The sequence below is a fragment of the Numida meleagris genome, chromosome 6 (assembly GCF_002078875.1).
Source record: "Numida meleagris isolate 19003 breed g44 Domestic line chromosome 6, NumMel1.0, whole genome shotgun sequence".
In the NCBI taxonomy this organism is placed as follows: domain Eukaryota; kingdom Metazoa; phylum Chordata; class Aves; order Galliformes; family Numididae; genus Numida; species Numida meleagris.
Genome location: NC_034414.1, coordinates 2,746,717 through 2,769,819, shown reverse-complemented (window position 1 = coordinate 2,769,819; position 23,103 = coordinate 2,746,717). Strand labels below are relative to the sequence as shown.

At 38.5% G+C, this 23,103-nt stretch overlaps 1 protein-coding gene across 3 annotated transcripts in view; it reads left to right on the top strand.

Annotated features, from left to right (window-relative positions):
- The window catches only part of LOC110401422 (leucine zipper protein 2-like), a 188,762-nt gene continuing 166,039 nt past the window's right edge, over positions 381 to 23,103 (top strand). Inside the window, exons 1-2 of one of the 3 annotated variants that reach the window (XM_021402540.1) lie at positions 381 to 6,375; positions 7,525 to 7,651. The gene's annotated coding sequence lies outside the window, so the exon portion shown is untranslated. Of the gene's footprint in view, positions 7,652 to 9,664; positions 9,815 to 23,103 lie in introns of those variants that run through there. The other 2 variants (XM_021402539.1, XM_021402541.1) reach the window with 2 other exon arrangements.

The window sequence follows — 23,103 nt, the reverse complement described above, 5'->3', positions numbered from 1 at the left end:
ATTTATACAGTTGGGTGTTTGTTCCTTTTCCTTTGGGTTGCTGTTGACAGTAATGAATACATGCACCAGGGCAATTTCAGTGGGATCAAACACTGGGAAACTACAGCCTACTTAGAGTCTTCACTTCTTTTGTTTCTGTGATATCAACAGTGTTTTGATGCCAGGACAGCATAGAAAATATTTGAAGGAACTACGAAACACATTTGTAAGTAGATTTCTATACAGTGGAAAAAGCATACATTTGTTAATGGGATACAAACAATATGTTCTAAGCCTGTAACAAGAAAACCTTCATATTTCCACGTTGTGTCATTAAAACACTTTATTTAAATTATATCTTTCAAGCACTTGTTCTGTTCTTCAAAAAATATGTATATTTTCCTCTTTTAAATGCATTGTATACAATAATGCTAGCAATCAAATTAGTCTATAACTAGCTGAGTGAAAGGCATAACATTCCAGTTTTCATTTGTTAGGCTGCATTTTGAATTATTATCTTATTCATCTGTCAAATATTTCTTGAAATGAAGAATAAAACTGGACAAGGTAAGTAGCATAATTTGACAGCTTACTTTTCAAAAATTCATGATACAAAGAAAGTGTGTCACTGTTCTATCAGCAACTTCAACTTATTCATTAGATTTAAAATACGTTTAAGAATATTATGCCAGTATCATACCCCTGGAGCTCAATGAATCTGTTTTCCAAAGAAATAAGTTTAGAAAAGATCAATTTTGCTGGGCAGAATTTCACGTCATTCAGATTTAGGGGTACTTCGGCTTCTCCATGCAGTTTTAATAAGAAACCATTGGTTTGCGTAGGAAAATGAACCGCATTATCAGAATTCTAAAAGTGGAGATATTTTAGTTCTTCCAGATTATTTTGTCAAGAAGTCTTATTTCGAGACCCTGAATGTGTTTGAAAACCATTTGGATGTGGTGTTCAGGGACATGATCTAGCAGTGTGTTGTTACAGTTAGGGTAGCATGGTTAGGTGGCGGTTGGACTTGATGATCTTGAAGGTCTTTTCCAACCTGAGCAATTCTATGATTCTATGAGAAACAAAACAACAACACCAAAAAAAACCAAGCATTCCTGCTGAAAATAAAATGTTTTAAAATGAAGCAATTTTTTAAAAGTTTTGCAAAATCTATTTCCTTTGTTTTCTTTCAAAATGCCTTTTTTTTTACTGTGATGATTTTACAACATTTCTCATCACCAAAGTCCTGTTTAAACATTTCTCATCACCAAAGTCCTGTTTAAACTCTGTCTGTATAGCACTTAAGCCAGTTCCTAGCTTTAAGCACTGAGTGCCTCCAGTGTGAAGCTTACATTTCAGAGCACTGTTGATCCAAATGAAAACGCCCTTAAACTCGGCAGCCAGTGAAAATTATCTTAGATTTAAGTCATGGCTGTGGTCAGAAAAGGGCTGTGGCAGATTCTATACACTCATTAACTTTTGTGATTATTGTGTTAACTTCAAGAGAAATGTAGAGTATTAATATTGAACTGGCATCCTTCCAATGTAGCAATGGAAAAGTCTAAAAAAAAAAGTCTATCTCTAGAAACCACCCCTATCAATCTTCCATCATTGTATTCAGTGATTCTAGGAAGAAGTGCAAGTGAAAAAAATTCCTATTCTTCTTTCTTTGGTTTTATTAACTCTTGTAATGTTTATTTTTTTCTTTGGCAGAAGCTGAGAAATGCCTATGAAATTAAATTATAGTGAGCTAAATAAGTACTGTAGCCTTGGGAAGGCTTTAATTTTTAACATAGGAATTTATACCCATAGAAGTCACATTTAATTGTTTCCAGGTTCACACTGAATCATTTTTACTGAAGCTAAAATGGCGGCAAGTTTTAAATACGTAACTTTTTCAGGTTCATCTGTAATTAACCCTGAATATTGTACTTATATGACCACTGTGCAGAATGATTACTCAAAGCTTGATCTCCCTAACCCTGAAGTCACGCCAAAACTCCTGCTGCCTTTACATGACATACTATAAAATTTCAGTGCTCAGATGAAATGTCTTTGAATTCAATAGGATGCTATTGACCTTTCAGGCCACATCTACATTAGCAAGTAGAAAAGCACAATAGGAAGAGATCTTCAGAGTGAAATAGTTGGTGCTGATGACTCAAGATCAACTGAATTTCTCTAAATTCTGCAGAATGACAGTGCACATCAGAGGCTTTGGCAGCTGGTGTGCATCAGTGAGGTCATGGTACATCCTCCACTTGAGTCTCTTCCTCAGTGAAGTTCAAGATGGCCCTAAAGCAAACAAATGCTTCATAAGGGGAACAGAGGTGCTCCAGAGTACTCTGGAGCTGAAATGGTGGTGTGGAAAGAGGTGAGTGGGGTGCACCATGGGATCAGTGCCAAACTGAGCACATTTTACTGGCATGGTTAACTGATGTGTTGTAGGGTCTTCCCCCTCATCTTACTTTAGCTCTCTTGTGGATGGAATGACAGCAAGAAGTCAAAAAAGTCTAATTGGATTTGTTAAGCACATAGCAGCTGTGGTTGTGTTGTGGATTCTTTTGGATAAAAACCTAAGTTCAGGATGGGTTTTAGTCCTAGAAGCAGGAGAACATGTAGCAAGATGCAGTGATAACAGGATAAATAGGCCCACGGCAATAACTTGGGGAATTCTATCACCTGATTGCATATATTACAGCACACACTGAGTAGGAGAATTTTCTGTTGTGTTTTTTGGTTGGTTGGTTGATTTTTCTGTTTTCGATAGTAAGTTCCAGGCAGATGCAAGTGTGATAAGATAATCAGGACACTGAAAATTTTGTTTTACTATAACAATAAATTGTATGATATTATTGGTAAGGTGATCCACTAGGTAAATGCATTCATCCATTTTCTTTGCAAACAGTAGGAATGGTGCAGGTGTGTCTGATATATCACTCTTCACCAGTAACACATGAAGAAAGCGTCAGACCATACAGACAATTTAAAAGGTATGTTGAGATAATAAAAAAAAATAGATAATCATAGAATCATAGAATTGCTCAGGTTGGAAAAGACCTTCAAGAGCATCAAGTCCAAGCACAAAATAATGTGCTGTAATAAAAAAAATACAGTCCTCAGATCAAATGACTTGTATCTGCTTCTATTTTGATAACTTAAAAAAAATCAACTTTTCCTCTGAATTCTGAATGAGATAAAAAAGGAAAACCTTGGAAGCTTGCTGGAATGAGAAAATAACTTTTTGGACAATTGTTTTCTTACTTTCCTGGTTCTGGTTATCAGTGCAGTGAATTTCAGCCTGAGACTGACTGCTGAATGTCTCCAGATCAATTCAGATCTATAGATAAAACAACAGTCATGTGCCTTTGTGTTCTGGGAGTTCATCGTAATTCAGCAGTGCTTTATGTAGTGATTTTGATTTTAAGCAACTATACCAGTAGGGTAAGTGTCTGATTATAAAAGCAGGACACTTTAACTGGCCGCAGACGGAAAGCTCACGACATTCTTAACTGTTGATCCTAAACTGAAAGTTGTTAGCATTATCATTAATCAAAAATGTCAGTTTCTACCCTTTGATTCTTTCTTCTAGTTCTTATATATGATTCATATTTTCATGCCATAGTATCTATCATCTCTTGCTGTTCTCTTTGGGTGCCCTTCCCAAAAGTTCAGCAGAAAATTAAATGTTTTTCATCCCAGTCGATTAAAAATTGGTCTGTTCTATTATTAACTTTTAAATGGCGCTAATCCCACAGTTTTGTATCACTTACCCGTCATGAGAAATGCTGAAAGTTGACATGACAAATAAGTCTTTATTTTCAGTTTTAGCAAATGAAAGCAACATCAGAACCATGTATTGTGGCACCAAGACTAATCCTTGGTGTAGCTGTCTGTCTCCCAACAGTCTTAAAAGCATCAAATAGATTTCTTCCGTGTTGCATGACTAATAGTCAACTCCTGCAGAGAAAATGTACACTCTGGGGCAAATCTACATTTATCTATCACACTTCCCGTAAAAATATACAAATAAGTCTTTTTTCCCCTATGTCTACATATCAACATTTATAGAAATTGGAGCTTCTCGTACTGAGATGTTTATTTTTTTTAGGCAACAATGACTCACATTTGTTGCATAATTATAAGAAACACAACAGAATTCTTCAAAATTATTGTCTAAATAACTGGGATATCTTTTTCCTTCACATTTTCCTAAAGAAAACCAATTCATATAGTGAACTGATTCTGACACGGATTCTGGTTCCATTGTTAACAGTTCTTTTGAAAGAGCTTGTATCCAGGGTTAGTTTGACAAAGACTGCTATTTCTTTGTCTTCTTTTTCTACAGTAAATCCTGATTACAGAAGCTGATAGCAAATTGAAGATATCTCCCTGCTATAAATCTAGGTGACAAAGTATATGAAGCCTATTGTTTATACTGATAAATTGGTGAATTCTTGTGTGCATACAACTACAATACTTTGCACTAGTTTCAAAACCTATTCAAGCAGAGTAAAGGAAATAACTTTTTTTTCCCACGTGACATGGATCTTTATTCTGGTTATTCTGCGCTACAGTATGGGCCATGCTTTTGTTCCATTTTATGGAATGCTGTTTCAGGAGAAGGATGTTTCATGCTGTTATCTGACTTTGTTGGTCAACAGGCAACGGCTGTGTACCAGGGCACTTCGCAAGACCATTTTTCATAGAACTATAGAATCACCAAGGTTGGAAAAGGCCTCCAAGATCATCCAGTCCAACTGTTCACCTACCACCAATATTTCCCCCACTAAATCATGTCCCTTAGTACAACATCTAAACATTTCTTGAACACCTCCAGGGTCAGTGACTCAACCACTTCCCAGGGCAGCCCGTTCCAGCGCCTGATCAGTATTTCAGAGGAAATTTTCCTAATATCCAACCTGAGATGAAGTGTCCCCAGTAGATTCTCCCTTTATTTGAATAAAGAAAGACCAAGGACTCCCCTGTCTCTTTTTGGGGTAAAGATAATTGAGCAAGAGTATTGGAGCAGAAACTTTCTTAACAATAGAGTGATTTAATCTTAATGGTCAAATCCAGCTTCAGAGAGGACAGAATTCCTTTGAGTGCAGATGATTTCTGACAGATTTGCTCTAAGAACTGAGTTTTGATAGAATACAAAACTGCAAGGCATTAATCAGCCTTCTGTTCCGCTACAAATGAACACCTCAGGCGATTTGCCTCGGACTTACAAAAAAGGTACACTAGGCTTAAAGGTAAAAATACTGTCTTTTAAAAGAGATGTTTAAATTATGAGGTTGACTACAATAAAACATAAATGTTAATATTAGAAGTGTAAGTATCTTATGCATCACTTGATCTGAGATCTAATAAGAATAATCACTTCCCCATGCTAAAGCTGTTTGGCATAGAGCTCATAAAAATAATAGCAATACTTACTAATAGGTAGAAACACACATTCCACAAATGAAGGCATACCCGGTCTCTTTCTCTATCAAATATTATTAAAGAAGAAATCTGTAGGCCTGATATCTGCAGCATTAGTCCAGTTTTTGGCACAGGCCTCACAGAGATTCTCTGTGGCTGGAATTCATTCATTTTGTGTCATTTAAGCGGTGCAAAGTAGACAGAAGAATTAATGCTTTGTTTGATAGAAAAATGGATGGAAAATTTTGTAGAACTTAATCTCTTTTCTGTAATTTGGGCATCTGAGTTTCCTCTGCCATTTCAAAAGCCTGTAACCCATGTTAAAAACAGCATTGACTCTCTTCTAATTCATTCTTAATGGAGTAATGGAAATATAATTCCTATAGAAATCAATAGAGCTTCTGTCACCAGATCTCAGTAAGAGCTGGATTGTGTGACTGGCATTTTTATTATTAAGAATCACCACTCACTTAGGAAAACCAAAGTATGTTCTTAAAATCAAAAAGAATGCAGCAGTTCAAGGTAACGGAGCATAAGAAAACCTTTTCTTGAATAAGAAATTCATTAGCTGTGGCTGGATAAAAAATATTTATCTAATGTGTAATGCCACAAAGTTGTGAAATTGTAAACTCCCCGTTTATTTTGTTATTTTAGCATGTTATTTATTTCATGGAAAGAAGGACAGGAAAATAAAAGGATAAAGACTTTAAGTAGTTATTGTGAGTAGAAAATATGAAGTGCAGTATCATGAGCTGTGGGACTCTAGAGTTATTACTTAAAATTTCAATGTATAGGTCAATAAGAAAGCATGTATTTTCAGATCCCTACTTGTATAGTTGTTCTTTTGCTTAATTATCTCTCTTGGAATTTTCACGACAGTTAGCAATTTGTTTTTGGCTACTTCCTGTGACAGTGAGATCCAGACTACTTGCTGGGAATGTACCCGTACTTTTATCTGTCTTAAAACAGGTAGGTAGCTGGGCGCGTGCTATACATTTTTTTGGTCAAGGAGTTCATGCTTCTATCGAGAACCAGAGCTGTAGAATCCCTTCAAACTTCTGGTCCACCACATTCTGGAACTGGGGTGAAGTGAGGCTGTCTGTGTCGTGCCATGCCCTTGCTGGGGTCTCCCGTGGCTTCTTCCCAGCATTTGGGCTCTAGGTTGTGATTACCCCAAGCAGATCTGGCTATAGGCTCACCACCTCGGCAGGAAAAGCAATCACTGAGCTTGGGGATGCACTCAGCACCCAAACACGTTTCTTATCATCAGCACAAACAGCCCCAAGACCAATGTGAGCTGAGAAGCAAGACTGTCTATATTTTTGTAGCATGGGGGATATCTGCTTGTGCCTATGCTGCTATTCCCATACCTCCGTCAATGAGTGTATGGCCAGAAGTGCCTCTTTCAAGCAAGACTGCTTCTCAGTTCTCAAAGATGACACAGTTTCACATTGTCTGTGCTGCAACTCCTGCAGAAACTTAGCATGAATTTATAATAACACCTTGTGCTAAGTGCTTTTGAGGAGCTTCTTTTGCTCCATTAACTTTTCCTCCATTTACTTTCAACTTAGAGAAATCAGATCTCCGGGCTTGCTTTGACCCTTGGGAATACAACTGAAGTCTCACTTAAGGTCCTTAAATTCTTTTTGTGGATCTTAGCCTTGACTTTTAAAATGTCATGGGACTGAGAGTTGACCTTATAATGCATTGATTCTGTCTGGCTTAGTTATTGCGGCAGTAGTTGCAGCACTGGATCAGAAATAATGCTCCAGAAACTCTGCAGTGGTGGTTTTTCACCTCAAGGTGATATCACTGTGTTCCTGGTAGGAAAAAAAGGTGAGAAAAAGTAGCATCATTCATTAGTTATTATATAATCAAGTATATCTGATTGCATTAACACAACTGCATTTTTATCAGTGAACGTGCATCTGAGTTTGGTTGACTCAACACCAGACACTGCAGAATTTAAAGGCATTTTTGCTAACAATTCCAACAAAAAATTGTGTTTACACCAAAACCTTTGCTCTACTGAAATCTTGAAACTGGTTTATTCTAATAACCCTTTTCGTCCTGCAGAAATATTTGATCCTGATCAATTTTCCACCCATTTTCTTACAGAGACTTACTGCAGCTGATGCTGCAGCAGCAAAGAATTTGGACCCAAGAAGGTCAGTGTTTTGATCTCCACTGCATGTCTGAGATCTTCTTTGCTTTCTTCAAGTGACGATGTCACTGTTTGTAACAAGTAAGTAATAGAGACATGTATCTCTAATGACAGAAGTGCTTGTGGTGTATAAGCAGTAATGTTGACTGAGTTAGGCTGAGCTATTGGGCTTCTACCTGAGTGAGTAACCGACAGTGCTGAGGGAGAATATCTCCTAACCCTATCCATTATAAAGATCATTGCTGTAGATCCCATTGTTCCTGAAATTTTAAAGGTAGGTATTTACTGTCCTTATGAGAAGCAGTACTTTGCTGAATGCAGAAAAGCCATGATTCAAGCTGCATGTCTTTGGCCTCTCCCATTTTAGAGCTCCGAAACCCTTGCAGAGACTGGGGATGGGAAGCCTGATCCCACAGGAGCAAAGAGTTAAGCTCTGGGTAAAACGCTGAGCGTAAGCATGTCATTAGCTTATTTCACTTCAGTAGATTTGAGCAGATTAATGTAAATCTTCATGTGTTTAAAGTTAATTATGTGCCAAGCACTTTGCAGCATCAGGACTGAAGTGCTGATCAAGCCCCTGATCCTCCTGCATGTCCAGCACACCAGCATGCTGCTAGCCTGTAGCAAGGCCATCTTCACAGCCTAACATGTAGCAGCCTGGGGAAAAAGCCTCCAGGTACTACTAGAATAGTAGTATTTGACAGGTAGCAGATAGTATTGATACCTGCTGTGTTTCTTTCAGAACCACAACTGTGTTGTGTAGGAAATGAGTAAGACCATAAGTGCCCAGGGAGGTGGTGGAATCACCAACCCTGGAAGTGTTCAAGGAACGTTGAGACGTTGTGTTGGGGGGGATGGTTTAGTGAGAACTATTGGTGACAGGTGGATGGTTGGACTGGATGATCTTGGAGGTCTCTTCCAACCTTGGTGACTCTATGATTCTACTCTATGAATTCAGCTCCTGTTTAAGTGTGAGGAGCATTTGATGCATTTGTAGCAAAGGCAATGAGTATTTGAACTATGTGATGAACATTTATAAATGATGTATGATTTCCCATCAGTAGCTGTCCTCAATATCAAAAACAGCAGCAAGATCTGAACAATTACAAGGGATTTTGAACCATGACAATTTAACTGGTCTTTAATTATTTCCATCAAAACCTCTTGAGCTACAACAGAAGGGTTCATATAGTGTCCTCATACTGAAACTAAACTGAATTAATTTGTCTACAATCAGTAGGATTTCATGTTAAGTGTAGAGGAGACCAGGAAATGGAATTAGTGCCCAGGTAAATGTGGAGGAAATCAGCCATCACAGTAACTGTTGCCAGTTTGCTAGGAACAGCTTAGGTCATATTCTTAAATGAGGTGTAGATGGTTATTAACTGAAAAATTTACAAACAAATAAACCCATGATATACACACACAAAAATAACCAACACCCTTAATTGGAATGGATGTTATAGAGATGTACCCTGTATGAGGTTTCAGATATTCTGATGACATCTAACACAAATGAAGCCAAACAAAATGTTTCCATAGCTTCTGTATGGGGTTCCAGTTGGTTCTGCCACTCCCAATAAAACCCTGTTGGTTCTGTCTGCAAGCAGACTGCAGTACTGGTCAAAATGGTTTGCTGCAGTAGAAAATTATAAAAACCAACGCATCTCTGTGGCTCTTCCCCCCCCCCCCCCTCAGTGTGCCGTATAAACAAAATCTACCCTGAAATTTGCTTGCATTAAAATAGTTACTTTGTATTTATGTCGTATTTGCACCTAAATATCCAAGTTCTGAACAATAGAGAAGAAACATGCGGTGTAGGCTAACAACTGAATAAATAGCTTAAATATATATATATATATATATCACCTACTTGTCCAGACAATAAGTAAAGGCTTTGAAAGCCAATAACTCTGTAAAGCACTCTCAGTTGAATAGATTAGTGACTCTTTTGAAGATACCCTATAGAAAAAGCTGCTTTTATAGCTTTAAGTAAAGCTTAATTGCTTTAGTTACAGCTCATTCTTCTTCTAGACCAGAAACACCTGACTTGCCTGTTCCTCGTGTGGGTTACTTATTAGCCAAATGGCTGAATTAAGGTGTTGAGTCTCTTTTTCTCCTGCTTTTACACTGGGTTACCTGTTCTGGTGCCTGTTGTTTGCTTCCCCTGCTTCTGATGTGCCACTTTATGAGCAGAACAGTCTTTCTCTAAAAGAAAACTCCAGGCTTCTCGCTTCTTTCCAGGTATTTCAAACTAGAACTTTGTCCTTTTGATTGGTTAGCAGAACTGGAAGAGTTTGACCAACAATGCAAGGCAGGAGAGGCTGGAAGAATTACTGCCTGAGCTCTCTGTGAAAGGGTAGCAGAAAGTCTGTTGTTTTTGCCTCCCACTGGGCAAGTAAATGCTTTAAATGCACTTTTGTTTTAAGACTATAACGTGTGTAGTAGCTATAACTGTGGTGATCTAAAGCATTGTGATAAAGGCAGTATTCTGTGTGTTGCATGGATGTTTCAGTTCTCTGTGTTTTAAGTGCTTTTTTTAAAGAACACAGGTTGTAGGCTGCAGCCAGTATGAGGCATTGCTAGTTTGGTTTTAATGGTAGATCGAGTCTGAACAAATGAATGTTCTTTTAACAGTGGCCCCAAGTAGAGCACAGGGTAGTGACGTAATATAGAGGTCACAGGTGAGGCGATTCCTAAATGAAGCTTTTTTTCAAAATATGCTCAGAAGGACAGCCCTGAAGCCTTCAATTTTTTAATGCCTGTTCATAACAGTGACCCTTGAAAAAAGCTGTATGCAATAATATCTTGGTAGGTGGCTGTAGCCATTCAGTGAAGCGCTGTTGTGCCTATGATAGAGAACATCAAAGAGTTTCTTGCAGCTTTCAAGGTCTTTGTAGAGCAGACATGAGTTTTGAGACAGTCTGTTCAGTTTAATAACCTCTGCATCTCTTTCACGTAATGGTTCCTTGACTGGCTCTTGCCTCCACTCAGCTAATTGAAACTGCTACAGTTCAAGAGCACAGCCCTATCTATAGTCTTCATTAAACATCAAGGCTGCTAGCTGAGGATCTGCAGCTAGCAGGTACACTATCCTAATTAGCACGAGAGCAAATGTACAAAATCTAATCCAGCTCCACTGCATCCAATATTACAGATGATCAACTCTCTGAAAGCAAATAAAATCTTGGCAAATCGATGTAGACAGAGTAGGCATCAGTGCGTGGGTGTCTGGACAGGTACATCATGTTTCTTTGGGGAGCGAGCTGTTCATGTGTGCTTATTTCTCTTCCTCTGGCGATCAGCTGATAGCTATGTTATGCCTCATGCAATCATCTTATATAAGAGCTGATTTTGTACTTCAGTACTACCGTCATTGATTTATCAGGGTAGTTAGACACGCAGCACAGTCAGAGCTGTAACTGCATTGTGTGCTGATATCCACGTGGGGCTCTCCAGCTGTGGTCGTCCTAGTGTTGTTTCTCTCTGAGCGTGCCATTTCTACTGAGCACCTAATGCCATTTATTTTTCTGTGACAGAGAATAGCTGAGTATGAAATCTCAAAATGTTCTTAAATTTAGAGTGTTTTAGGAAACAGCTCTATTACACTGATGGGCGTGCATGCTTAACAAGAACGAAGAGCTTTGAGACATACATAATCAGTTATTTATTATTCACTGATACCTAGCCAAAAACAAAAAACTCAAATCCATCAGTAGTGGTAAAAGTAGTCACTATTGATGTAGAGTAGGAACTGATATCAAGAGTGGGATTGCTGTTTTAATAGACTCTAAAAAGATATCATGCAAGCTCAGCCATAAATACATATGTGTGTGGGTATATATATATATTTAACCATGTGGATATTGTGAAGCAAATTATTTAAATCCTCAGTTTCTCTTTGTTATTTTATATTCCACTTATATATGTATATATTCCACTTATCTGTGTAGTAAATGAAGCACGTTTGTTAAATACCATTCTAATTTTCATAAAATTAGAGCTCTGAGACTGTAGTAGTATGTCTAACAACCTTATATAGGTCAGTGTCACAGTATGGTGGAACAGTATCACAGTGGAGTGCTAATATAAAGATCAAATCTGGGAGAAGTGTTTCCACTGTTTTCTGTTTTTGGTGAAGTACGCTGCTTTGTTTTTGCTTCAACTAGATCTATCACCCTATCATAGCAATAAATAAAACACTGTGTTTCTTTTAGGGTCAGGTTTTGCATGGAGGGACTTCCAAAGGATCCTTTTCCTGGCTGTTGATGAAGCCTTAATGGCAACACTGAGGCATCCACACAGAAAAAATCATGTAATTTTTAGAGTACTATCATGTGTACCTTACCTGTGCAGAGATACTGCAACTAATTTTGTTTTCACAAACAGTTCTTTTACTTTAGCGCAGAAACATCTAAAGTGGAGTTGGCCTTTGAGCCAGCAAATCTCTCATCTGTGGGAATGTAATTTTTCACTAGTCGAGTGTTATATAACCCCAATCTTCAATCTGTATTCTGTGTGACTGTTTCTTGTATCAGGCTTCTTCAAAAGAATTAATGCCCTCTGATTTCCACCTGAGATTATAGCCTTTGCCTTCTGATTTATAAGCTAATAAGGGACTAGGATAATGAAAGTAACACCTATAAAAAAAACTTCGGAATACTGAGGTTTTATTTAAACAAACATGGAAGACATCACATACATATTGCTTCCGATGAAGCAGTAGACACGAATGGCCAATCCAGTGACTAAATTACTCATACACATAGCTATTCCACATATCCAAGAGGGGAAAAGTATATATATTTAATTGCTTTGTGGTTTTTCTTCAGAGGATTTTTTGTTCTTGTCTTAGTTGCTGTTGATATCCTCTATTAAGTGCTAAAAATGTAGTTTCAGGTGTGGTTATTGAAGTGACCCGCCATGACTTCTTGTTACGTTTGATGTAAATCTCTGTGTAGGCTGAGGTAATGAAGGGAGCATGTTTTGAGAACTTACTTGCTGAGCCATTAAAACAATACTCTGAACTCTGTTGTCAAACACTATAGCTCCCTAAATCCATTTGTGTCAGCTAAAGGTCTCAGTTGTTAATTTGGTAGTGGTGGAAAGCTAAGATTTATTTCCTTTGTCTTGTGCTCATGCCAATATAGTTAGAAAATAATTGTTAATAGCTGTGTGTAGAGTCATTGACCAGCTAATGCGTGGCTCTTTTTGACTGCTGCTCTATTTAGGCCTTGGCAAAACAATTACCAGCTTCACTGCATGAATCCCCTTTGTATCGTGCAGGCCAGTTTCAGTGTGAATACTGAAGTGTATGAGGCCTACATTTTTCTTTTGTATCAGAGTGACTTATGTTCACTTAGCACTCAAATTATAAAGGAACAAAAGCTCAGCCAGCATTATTTAACTGTTAAATCCTGATGAAAGGCTTGAAGTGTGCTCTTCTCCCAGCTCGGAGGCTGTGGGTGGGAGGTGATGATGTTCATAATAGACCTAGGAGCTACTGCTGAACAGTTTTGCATTGAGTCTTTTGAAGTCAATGGCCTTGCTATAGGGAATAAAGCTTTTTTTTTTTTTTTTTTGCCAAAGCAGAGTCTGTTGTGGTACTGAGCCCTTCTTTCTCTGCTTTCCAGGCTCCTGATCAGAGGGAGATCCAGCTAATGATGAAGCTTCATACCTTAAAAACTGTGTTGCCTCCCAAGTGTCACAATAGACAGTATTCAGGGAAAGGAGGGGGATATAAAGGATGTATTATTAGTGCACAGATGGGAGGGGAAGAAACTCCTTGTATCTGAAGGACTTCGCATATGCTACTATTGCTGCTAGGGAGAGCTTGTAAATTTTCCCAACGGCTCTTATGAGGAACGTGTTAGTGTTACCATAGGTAATGAAGTCACTTGGTAGCCAAGTACGATGTGGTTTTTAGGGTTAGTTCCTGCTTCCTCAACACACAGAAAAAGTGCTGGATTGAATGTTGGTTGTATGCCCAGAGTGCCTCCTTTGCTTTGCTGAAATCCTAAATTCCTAGGTACATATAATTTTTAATCTAAATTCTTACCTATGTACTGGATTGGTAAAACCATTTACAGTCCTGGTACGATGTGTGTGCTCTGCAGTACTTTTGTTTAAGTCTTGTTAGCTAAATAATATACTTCACTGAAACATGTTAAAGATGAACTCTGTTGTTCAAGTGAAGAAAGAGCCCATTGCTCTAAAATGAATTGAAATACTGAGCTAAACTCTTCCTCGGTGCTTAATGATGCCTTGAAACAACGACTCACACGGCAGCATCTGTCCACCTCAGTTTTGCCTGAACTGTATCGGCTATCATTCTGCTGATATGGGTTCTGCTCTCAATCAAGTGTGGTGAGTGAGGCTTTTGGTTGCATTTTTAATATTAATTTTTGTTATTATACCTCAAAATATCAGCACATAGTGCCCAAATAGGGATGAAAATCTTTGCGTTTTTTAACCAGGCTCATAAATGAGAAATTTCCTCATTCTGGAATCCTCCTTATAATTAAGTATCAGAATGGATATTTTCTGAGATACAGTGCAGTAAGAAAAATTATTTGTGAAGATAACCATGTTCAGAAGTCTTCCTAGAAAAGCTTCTGAGAAGAAAACACAACGCAGCAACAAATCCTTCGGCTGTTCTTTTGTCAGATGTAAATCAGTGGGACAGTTCTAAAATCAAGGAGTCCTGCTGTTCCATGCCAGCTAAGTAGGTAGCTCAAGATGCCTTCAAAACACCATTGCATTTTATTTTGGCACCCAGATGACATTGGTTGAGTGCTAACTTGTTTACAAAGATAAGCACGCTCTGCACTTTGCAGCTTCTGCACGTATCTTCAGGTTCTTATCTCTGAAAACACTGCTTGCCTGGGGCATGTTTGGCAGGCTGCAGTGCTCCTGCATTCCCCTCAAGTTACAGCTAAGTGTAGAGTTCACCCTCGTTTCTTTTCCTGTGGGCATTTAATAGCACATAGCAGCACTGCTGCTGCCTGCTTTAAAGGAAGCTGTGTCAGGACTCACTGATGAAATCTCTATATAAGGATAGATGGAGGTATTTTGGTGGTATTTTCATAGTAAAAGTACTTTGCGCCTTGTAAGAAAATTTCTAAATGTTTTCTGATGAATTTTACTTTCTTAATATGCGACTCAGAATGGTGTGAAACGGAACTTTGCGCATGTTATGGCTTTTCTTCTTGAAAAAATTATTTCTGACCATAGGAAGGGAAGGAGTTAACTAGTGGATGTTTGCCAGGAATGTCATCTCCTTAATACCCCATTCCTTAGTTGCAGACCTTTGCAGGATGTTGGATCTGTAGCATCTCCCTGCACTGCAGTTACTGGAGTTGGTATTTTGTAGAAGAAAGTGATATAATGAGTGCTGAAGGTCATGTTCTGTGGTGCTTTTCAAGCAGCAGAGTAGAAATCTTGGCTTATGGTTTTTTTTTTTTTTGACATCTCAGATTCTAGTGCTCTCGGCCCTAAGCACAATTCCTGATTCTTCTTCTTCTTTTTTTTTTTTTAAGGAACTTTAAATGTTGGTTTTTTTTCTGTATTTTCTCTTGGTTAGGAGGCAGCTTAGGTGACTAAAAAAGAAAGATCTTGAGTCCAGAAGAAAACGCACAGCAAGAAAAGGCCCTATCTTTGATCATCCACAAAGCCTATGGGAAAGTTCACATTACCACTGAAGTCATATTAGATGGATGACAATGACCAGAATTGTTCCTAGTCTGAAGCAATAGCAACTGAGGATAACTGCGGTATTTAGGAAAGTGGGCATAGTAGGTGAAAGAAGCGGTGAGGCAAGGGTAGAACCAACTGCAGTTTTAGAGTGTATGCTGAAGAGCATCCCATCCTGAAATATCATAGAATCCTTCCTGTGCTCTGAGACGTCACTTGAGCTGTGATCCTACTGATGTTTATAAACGCTTCTTAGGTGTATTTTAGCCTTTATTAAGAATGGGGGATGTTGAAGGAATATGTGAAAACAGCTTTGCTGAGGATTGAAATTAGGTTTTTCTGCATGGTACTCCTTCACCTCTCCCTTTGTTATGTAAATGTCTCAATACTGGAGTGGGGACATGTCTGACAGGAGAGAAGGTATATGATGCACTGGGACAGGTTGCCCAAGGAGGTTGTGGATACCCCATCCCTGGAGGCATTCCAGGCCAGGCTGGACGTGGCTTTGGGCAGTCTGGTCTAGTGGTGGGCGACCCTGCAGGGGGCTTGAAACTTGATGATCTTTGAGGTCCTTTTCAACCCAGGCCATTCCGTGATTCTATGATTATACTTAACTGTGGAGAGGTTTTGTTTTTCCACTCCTGTTATTATCCTCTGAATCGAAGTCTGTAATTCACTGATGAGAAAGGGGAGTTCCTCAGCAGCAAAAATGTTCGAGTCTTGAGTAGCAGGGAGCCAAATCAAAATGGTTTTATGCGGATTGAACAGGCTGGAAATTCCTGGGATTTGAGAGTGGGTAATTTGAAAATGTACAGGACAGCAACTGAAAGCAAATTAGTTATTTGGACACCAAGTGTTAATTGTTTCAGCAAGGGAGGAGACAAATCTGTCTGTTCAGCAACGAAAAACATTTGGAAGCGCCTGACTGTAAAATTCTAACATAAATGGTGTTGTGATGTGTGTCAAATCAATCCAGAAAACTTCATCAGGTAGAAGAGAAAATAATGTTTTGTATTCTAATGGTAGAAAAGAAAATCTTTCCGAAAGAATCCTCTGCAGCATCTGCATCTGTAAGTGCTGTGCTATTGACTAACTTGTTTGTATATAAACTGCTTTTGATGCCAGTCCAGATGCTGAAGAAATGTGAACCTGTGTGCCTTTACCTCATGGCTGTATACAAAAGTTGATGCAAAAAAAAAAAAAAATAATCTACTGAATGCAGTATTTTATTTGATTTTTCCACAAGGTTTTTTCCGTGTTAAAAATCACTGCAAACAGTGTTCTGTTTGTAGAACAGCGTGACCCTAGGAGGCCCTTACTGTCTTAAGCTGTTCTGTTTTTCAAGTAGCTTTAATATAAGCCTGTTGAAAAAATGTATAGCATTTGGTTGTTGATTTTTGCAGTGAAGTGAACACTTTCACAAAGAAAAGAAAGCATAGGCCATAGGTTCTGATTTACTTCTGTGTGGTTTTTGATCACACATTGGATGTTTTGATGTAGTTGTGTTTTACTTCTGAGTGCTATGAATATTGTTGAATGTGTTTCCTATCACTTGAAGCAGATATTTCCATCAGGAGAATTTTGAGCGCCTCCTAGTGTGCTTGCAAAGAACATAATAGAAGTTGAAGGACGACACAATTTTCTTATTTTTATTTTTTCCCAATCTTTACTTGTGCCTCTGTTTCCCTTCTGTATAGATCAAAATCCAGTGTACCACGTGCTGTGGCTCAGAAGTGTTTTGTATCTATGTAGGTAGCTGTCTTAACCAATGTTTTAGGCCACCTGTATCCAGGAAAGAGATATTATGAAGTTAGTGATTGTTGCAAATCTGAATCTTATTTAGGGACTTCAGCTTAAATGCTGAGAGAAAAGCTAAGAGCCGTGCTATTGCTTTTAAACTGTTTTAGAACAAGCCAAGGAATTCTTGCAGCATCGCTTTATGAAGAACAATTGTGAATTAGAGCAAAGCAGAAACCTTCTTATGTGCATTTAATCACAAAAAGATGTCTGGACTGTGTTCTGTTAGGTTCATACGATGGTGCTCCCTGAATGCAAATGATGTTTCTGTGTGCAGCTCCTCTGGTTTGGATCAAGCTAAAATCTTTTTTTTGTGAAATAGCTGCTGTCCATCCTCTGACTTTTTCAATGTTTATACTTCCACTGTTCTAGTATTTATTAATAGTATTCCATTATGGGCTGCCCAGGGAGGTGGTGGAGTCACTGATCCTGGAGGTGTCCAAGGACTGTTGAGATGTTGTGTTGAGGGACATGGTTTAGTGGGAGCTGTTGGTGATAGCTGGACAGTTGGACTGGATGATCTTGGAGGTCTCTTCCAACCTTGGTGATTCTATAATTATTAGGAACTTAGAGTGATTGACCAAAGCTGGTTTCATAGACTAGCTGTACAAATCCATGTGCAATTTGTTTTAAATATCTTATTTCTCTGATTATCTACATTAAATGGATGCAGTGATCAAGGCATGTAGGTTCATTTAGAATTGGAAATGGCAAGGTATAATCTTTGAGAAGATGAAGTCATTATACAATTAATAGAATAACTTCAGTTTTCATTGTCAGTTCTAAAAATGAAATTCTAAGAAGTTTATTTCTCCTTGATTTTTAGTAATGCTAAGGATATTGTGAATGAGATGGAGCTTATATTTCCAAGTATATTGAATAAGAGTTGGGGGAAGCAGTTGGTATGTTAACAGTGGCATTTCCAAGCTTAATGAAGGAAAATTAAACTTCTTCAGGCGAAAACTCTCAAGTATGATTTCTTACTGATGTCTCTTCCTGTTTAGGGATGCCTGCACAGATGTAATTGTAAAAGGCAGAACAGTATAGCATAATTTTGCTGCATTAACTATCTTGTACATCCCCTTGGAATATATTGTTCTCCAAATAAAATTCTGTGTCTTGTAATTTAAGATGGCTGTTTCTGAAAAGAGCCAGTGAAAATTCAGAAGTTTAATTCTGCATCGGAATGTGTTTATCTAAACCCAAGGACTTATACAAGTCAATATGCAGTACAGTCTCAAACTCTCCAACTCGCTTTCCATTCAAGCAAATATTGATCTCTCTATCACAAATGATTTCAGGAAAAACATCAGATAATTCACAGATAGTGATGGAGATTTATATTGGAATGCTACGTCAAATATCAGAACTGATCACAACTGCTCTACTACAGAATGAGAAATAACAGATAGTAATAAACATATAGTGATAATAAACGTACAGTAATAAATTTATAGTGAACTTTCAAGAAGAGCTTCAGACTGTTGAAAGTCAAATGTCTTACTGCAGCATTGTTTTTTTTTTTTTTTAATATGGGTTGTACCATTGCAGATCGTAAAATGTTTTCAAAATTCTTTTGGTGCTTTTAACTTGCAGAATGTTCAAGTACTTTCTGGATAATAATAATAACAAAAGAATCAGCGTGCATCGTTTGAGCTTCTTGCAGCTACAAATAATGTTTCCCAGTCCAAGGATGTGTGTTAAGGGTGGACAGGTTCCCAAGGAGCTTATGGGTGCCCCATCCCTGGAGGCATTCAAGGCCAGGCTGGATATGGCTCTGGGCAGCCTGTTTAGCATTAGTCTTTTTTTTTTTTTTTTTTAATTAATTAAAATACACCCCCTCAAAATCCTGACGGCATAAACGCTCAGATGTAGAGACAAGAGATTGACTTCATCACTATGGGGTGCCTCTGGTTACTGTGCAGTGAGCAATGCTTCTGTCCCCAAATGACAACGAAGTTAAAAGATGTGAGTCAAAAGTTTTCAGCTGCTAATGAACAATTAATGAGCTGCTAACGTTTGACTGCATTGTACTGATGTAAATCTCGAAGTGTTCTGGTTGAGAATGGGAAAACAGAACTAGAGCTCTGCTGCTTGGTCCTTTCCTTAACTTGTCAGAGCCTATAATTTAAATTCACAAGTGATTTGCAGCACCTATCTTTCTCCTTTTTCCCTTTTTGGTGCTGGTTGTATCTCATCTTTGCTTCTTCTCTAATACTCATCAGACATTTGCTATTTGGATCATCACTTCGCAGTCGTGAGGGTGATACTTATGACCTTTCTCCTTCCTGTACTAATACAGAATTGTGCAGCTTCCTTGACACTGCTGCTGAGCAGAATAAGCAAGGGAATTGCAGGTGGTGTGGAAATATTCTTTCCATCACAGGCTGTCGTGTTTCAGCAGTGATGCTAACCTTTAGCTGCTCTTCCCCTCTGCTAACAACACGAGCTTGGATGTACAGAACCTGTATCTCTGCTTTTTCCCTTCTTTTTTTGCTTCTGTTTTCAATTACAAAGCCTAATACAACTTTCAGTCATGCAAAATAATAAAGAAAGCAGACATCCTATGTCAACTGTCAAATGCTCTGAGACATGGGGATGATTTCTGCTTCAAATCTCAACTGCGTGGGGAGAGAGCAAAATCTTGTGCTGCTGATGCATGGCTGAGATTGTCGAAGTAGAGCTGCAAGTTCCAAGTCACTGAGAGCAGGGTAGCAAGCTAATTGATGACCTTCTGGAGTCTACTTGTATTACGACCTGTCTGTAGAATGCTAAGATGTCTTGTAGGGATATATTGTACCAAAATGCATCGTTCAAAATTTCAGCCAAGCAAGGAACGCTGCGCGTTGTATGCGCTGTCTTGATAAGAGTAATTCGTAAGCAAATGTGGAAATGCTGCAGCATAGTGTACGTATTAGGTTTTTTATGTAAATAAAAACTTTCATGCATTTAGTTGTAGCATCATGCCAAAAGATGCTTTTGCAGGGTGTCAAATTGATTCTTCTTATATCTGGAAAGATAATTACAAAGTTAAGAAACAAGTCCTACATACCTTCTTAAGTCACCTTATATTTACCTAAATGTTGTAGTTTATGTTAATCTTGTTTTTTACGAATGAAGCTGGAACAATTATAGGGTATCTATTTGAGCACTGGCTCTTGGACTTTCTTGTGTGACAGAACTGCTTGCTGCCCTGCCCTTCCTTATTCCAGACTCCTTGACTGGTTAAATCCAAGCCAAAAAGAGCTTCAGCTGCAGCATTAAGGTTTCTGATGTGCTTTGTTTCCGACTCCCCCATGGTGAACATCACCATTAGTCTTCCCCAAAGAAGCACACAGCAAAGCTGTGCCTCTAGCTGAACAAACAGGAAGGCACACGATCCACCTGCAATAACTGTTGAGTCTTTGCAAGAGATAGGACCAAGGTATAATAAAGTGCCAGAGTTAATTACCTGCTAAGGCTATTCATGCAGAGAGGGGATTTGTGCAGTTAATTAGTGTTTTTTTCCTCAGTATTATTTGTTTTGGGAGGAGTGTGAATACTTGCATTTCTTAGTCCCGAATGCTAGCGGATTAGAATCCTGTTTAGCTGGATGAAACTTGTTCAGTTATAATTTTTAAAGACGTATCGAATGAGATTTTCTGCTTACAGATGTGAAGACACCTGTTACAGAGGGGAAAAAAAAAAAGTAAAATTTAATTTTCCTTGCGCTACAGATTAGATGAAGTCCTAGAAAAAGAAAGGGAGGTTCTAATGAGCCTGTGTTAAACCAGAGCTAAAAGCTGAACAAAGGCAATTCTGCAAAACCTGTTCAGCAAAATTAAGTAACTGAGAGAAGTTGTTAGACAACTTCTGGCTTTGGGACATGTAGGTGCTAATAGTAAATGATGCATTCAGTGCGGAGCACAATAAATAAGTACTGAATCAAATACACCAGCTGTGTGCGCTCTATGCGAATACACAGCGTAGTAATATTTAGCTGCTTTTACAGCAGAGTTCATTGTACAAAATATTGAGATATTATCTCTCCTGAAGAATTTGTGTACTAAACCTGTTCCCTTAAAGGGTAACGAGAGGAAAAGAACAGGTATCTGAGCCCAGGAGATTGAAATCGATTTCCTGAGGTCAGGGCAGGAATCGAACCTTCACCTAAACTTATTACTTCACTATCAGGGCACCTGCTCTCTTAATCCCAGATAGTTATTATCTCCCACTCCATGGAGTATTTCTTAGCTTTGCTTGAAAGCTACCACTCTGTAGCTTAAAAAGATTTCGAGAAAATGAATGTTGAAATAAAACTTTAATTACTGTTCAGTTAAGTCTGCTAATGACCCCTGTCGATTTGAACAGGCTGTATTTAAATATGCATGACAGATACAGCTCCATCTTTTGTGAACTGACTGGCATGGAGTCAGTGAGTTGGAAGAGATGACCTCTAGAGGTCTATTTCCAGCTACGTGACTCTTTAAGACTCTTTTTGGCAAATATTTAAAGCAACTTTTGAAAAGATTGAGTAATCGTGGCAATGGATATTTTGATATTTTGCAAGAGGGAACCAAGGAGGGCTGTGCATCAGGAAAGTGCCACGAGCATCCTTAGCTGGGAGGTCATGGTAGACACAGTTTTATACATCTTACATTTTAATTGAAATCTCTTTGGTCTTTTTTTCTTTTTTTTTCTGTCTTGTTCATCAGGGCTTGCAGTATGTCTGATGAACAAAAAGGGAATTGCCACCGAAATTGATGGATGATGCTTCTATGCTCGTTCTGGAAAATGGGGTTTGCAATGAGGAAAATTCTGAGCTGGTTTTGGACCTGCGACAGAGCGCTATCTATTCTAACACTTTTAATGACATAAGCATGCAGATAACTAAACAATACTGAGAACCTTACATGGCCTTCACTCTACCCATTGTTCCTAGGGATGAGTAAGAGACTTTTTTGTGTTTCTTCTGCCTCTAGAGTTTTGCAGACACAGAAGAATGCAGGAGTGCAGGCTACGATACTCTTCCAACATCTTTGTTTAATTTGCAAGATGCTCATTATCATCTGGTTTAAAAAAAAAAAAAAAGGTTAGCTCTTGACTGCTTGATTTCCTCCTCAACTGGCAAGATACAGAAAATGGCACACGACTGACCATTAAGGAAGGTTTCCTTGGTGTGCAATGAGCTAATTAAGTTGGCTGTCTTCATACTGACTCTCCATTCAAATTTAGCGCAGAGAAAGAATGATGGTGTGGGATGTATTCAGAAAGCAATGAAATTGGTGGAAATTTTCATTGTAGTGACCATGCTTCTACATCAATAAAGGGTCTGTTCTGACCATGCTTGTATTTTACAGCATCACCTTGTTTGTACTGGGAAGGCGTGTGTTTTATGGCTTTCCTCAGTACTCATTCTTTTCCCAACTCCTGTGTTCCTCAGCACGCATACTGTCAGATCTAGAAAGACCTAGTGATACTGAGCTGCATTTCAGCTTTGACCCTCAACTTCACCTTCACTGTGTGAGAGTTTTTAGGCTGGCATTGCTGTCCTCAGCTCAGTGGTAGGAATGGAAGAATGGTTGGGGAACAGGAAGCTGGCTTCTCTCAGAAGCTCTAATTTAGGGGGAGGCATATGAACCAAGAGGCCCCAAGCACAGTTGTATTTCCTTTTGTAGAATCTCTTTGTGGACAGGGATAGATGCTTAGATTTCTACTCAGCAGCTTTACTGTGAGCTTCTGTGAAGAGTTCTTGGGCTCCCTCGTGTACATCCTGCATTATCAAGCTGGAAGGATTTCAGGTGGGGTGGGCTTTCATGAAATGCTGAGCGTGGATACCAACAGGGAGAAGGACATTTGAATTAGAATGTTCTGTGGAATAGAGAATGGTTGGAGGCAATAAATTTTTTTTTTTTTTTTTGCTAGATGAAAACTATTTATTTCTTATGTTATTCCCCCTGAGAAATGAAGGATCCATCCAGGGAATCATAAATAAGGCTAGGCAACCAATAAAATACATGATTTAAGGAGAAATCAGAAATGAACATGATTTAAGCACTTTGCTG